This window comes from Arachis hypogaea, chromosome 9, assembly GCF_003086295.3.
Source record: "Arachis hypogaea cultivar Tifrunner chromosome 9, arahy.Tifrunner.gnm2.J5K5, whole genome shotgun sequence".
Taxonomy (NCBI): Eukaryota; Viridiplantae; Streptophyta; class Magnoliopsida; order Fabales; family Fabaceae; genus Arachis; species Arachis hypogaea.
This window is the reverse complement of record NC_092044.1, coordinates 45,642,765-45,645,518: the sequence shown is the minus strand read 5'-3', so window position 1 is coordinate 45,645,518 and position 2,754 is coordinate 45,642,765. Positions and strand designations below refer to the sequence as shown.

The 2,754-nt window shown below is 31.2% G+C and overlaps 1 non-coding gene across 1 annotated transcript; it reads left to right on the top strand.

The window, feature by feature from the left end:
* Positions 1-670: 670 nt before the first annotated feature.
* LOC112714098 (small nucleolar RNA R71) lies at positions 671-778 on the top strand. Its single transcript, XR_003159054.1, has one exon. It is a non-coding gene; the product is annotated as a small nucleolar RNA R71 (small nucleolar RNA).
* The last annotated feature ends 1,976 nt before the right edge of the window (positions 779-2,754 follow it).

Here is a 2,754-nt window from a genome sequence, read left to right as displayed (position 1 = left end):
TGTATTGCTTGGGAGAGTACTAGGAGGAGTTTCAGTGATTTTCTTACTCAGCTGGCCCACTTGTGCCTCCAAATTTCTAATCAGAGACTATGTTTGCTAAGCTAGAGGGGCTCTGCTCAGAATTCTCTGTCTGTTGCTGAGAAGATGATGGAAAAGGCTTGTTGTTGCTAAGCTTATTTCTTCCACCATTATTAAAGCCTTGTTGAGGCTTTTGTTGATCCTTCCATGAGAAATTTGGATGATTTCTCCATGAGAAATTATAGGTGTTTCCATAAGGTTCACCCATGTAATTTACCTCTGAAATTGCAGGGTTCTCAGGATCATAAGCTTCTTCTTCAAAAGATGCCTCTTTAGTACTGTTGGATGCATCTTGCCATCCATTCAGACTTTGAGAAATCATGTTGACTTGCTGAGTCAACATTTTGTTCTGAGCCAATATGGCATTCATAGCATCAATTTCAAGAACTCCCTTCCTCTGAGGCGTCCCATTACTCACAGGATTCCTCTCAGAAGTGTACATAAATTGGTTATTTACAACCATTTTAATAAGTTCTCGAGCTTCTGTAAGCGTTTTCTTTAGGTGAATGGATCCATCTACAGAATGGTCTAGTTACATCTTAGAGAACTCAGATAGACCATAATAGAATATATCCAGAATGGTCCACTTTGAAAGCATGTTAGAAGGACACTTTTTGGTCATCTGCTTGTATCTTTCCCAAGCTTCATAGAGGGATTCACCATCTTTTTGCTTGAAGGTCTGAACATCCACTCTAAGCTTGCTCAGCTTTTGAGGAGGAAAGAACTTGGCCAAGAAGGCCGTGACCAGCTTATCCCAAGAGTCCATGCTATCTTTAGGTTGTGAGTCCAACCATGTTCTAGCTTTGTCTCTTACAGCAAAAGGGAAAAGCATGAGTCTGTAGACTTCAGAATCTACTCCATTAGTCTTAACAGTCTCACAGATCTGCAAGAACTCAGTTAAAAACTGGTAGGGATCTTCTGATGAAAGTCCATGAAACTTGCAGTTCTGTTGTATTAGAGCAACTAGTTGAGGCTTCAGCTCAAAATTGTTTGCTCCAACAGCAGGGATTGAGATGCTTCTTCCATCAAATTTGGAAGTAGGTGTAGTATAGTCACCAAGCATCCTCCTTGCGTTATTGTTGTTGTTATTATTTTCGACTGCCATCTCCTCTTCTTTTTCGAAAATTTTTGTCAAGTCCACTCCAGAGGGTTGTGCTTTAGCTTCCCTTAGCTTCCTAAAGGGTCCTTTCAGGTTCAGGATCTGCTTCAACAAGAATGTCCTTGTCCTTGCTCCTGCTCATATGAAAAAGAAGGGAACAGAAAATAATAATAGGGATTCTCTTTACCACAGTAGAGAGATTCTTTTATGTTAGTAGAAGAAGAAAAAAATAGAAGAAGGAAAAGAGGAAAATTTGAACTCAAAGAGGAAGAGGGGGTTCGAATTTTAAGATGAAGAGAAGTGTTAGTAAATGAATAAATAAATAGAAAGAGATAAGAGAGAGAATTTTCAAAAATTAACTAAAATAAAAGAAAAATATTAAAGTTAAAATTCGAAAATTAAGAAAAGTAATGAAATAAAAATTAAAATTTGAAACAATTAGTTAAAAAAAGAATTTTGAAAAAGAGGGAGGTAATTTTCAAAAATTAGAGAGAGGAATGTAGTTAGGTGGTTTTGAAAAAGATAAGAAACAAACAAAAAGTCAATTAGTTAGTTGAAAAAGATTTGAAAATCAATTTTGAAAAGATAAGAAGTTAGAAAAGATTTTTGAAATCAATTTTGAAAAAGACATGATTTGAAAAATATATTTTGAAAAGATTTGAGAAGAAAACTAAAAAGATTTGATTTTTAAAATTAAAACTGATTACTTGACTAACAAGAAACTAAAAGATATGACTCTAGAATTTAAAGATTGAACCTTTCTTAACAAGAAAGTAACAAACTTCAAATTTTTGAATCAATCACATTAATTGTTAGTAAAGTTTTCGAATTTTTGAAATAAAGATAAGAAAAAGGTTTTGAAAATAAAATTTAAAAATTTTCAAAAATAATAAAAAAATGAAAAAGATTTGATTTTTGAAAAAGATTTTGAAAAGATAGGATTTTTAAAATTGAAAATTTGACTTGACTTATAAGAAATAGCTAAGTTTTAAAAATTTTTTACTAAGTCAACTCAAATTTTCGAAAATTATAAGCAAAATAAGGAAAAGATATTTTATTTTTGAATTTTTAATGAGGAGAGAGAAAAACACAAATATGACCCAAAACATAAAAATTTTGGATCAAAATAATTAATGCATGCAAGAACACTATGAATGTCAAGATGAACATCAAGACTTATTTTTTTGAAAATTTTTCAAGAAAAGAAAAATATTCAAGACACCAAACTTAGAAATTTTTCATGTTTAGACACTATGAATGAAAAAATGCATATGAAAAGCAACAAAAGACACAAAACAAGAAAATATGAAGATCAAACAAGAAGACTTATCAAGAACAACTTGAAGATCATGAAGAACACATGCATAAATTTTCGAAAAATGCAAAAGCTTTTAAAACATGCAATTGACACGAAACTTAAAAATTGACACTAGACTCAAGCAAGAAACACAAATTATTTTTGATTTTATGATTTTATAAATTTTTTTATAAAATTTTTTTTTTTCGAAAATTAATTTTTGGAAAAACGAAAACAAAGAAAAAATTTTAAAAGATTTTTGAAGACTTTTTGAAAAGAA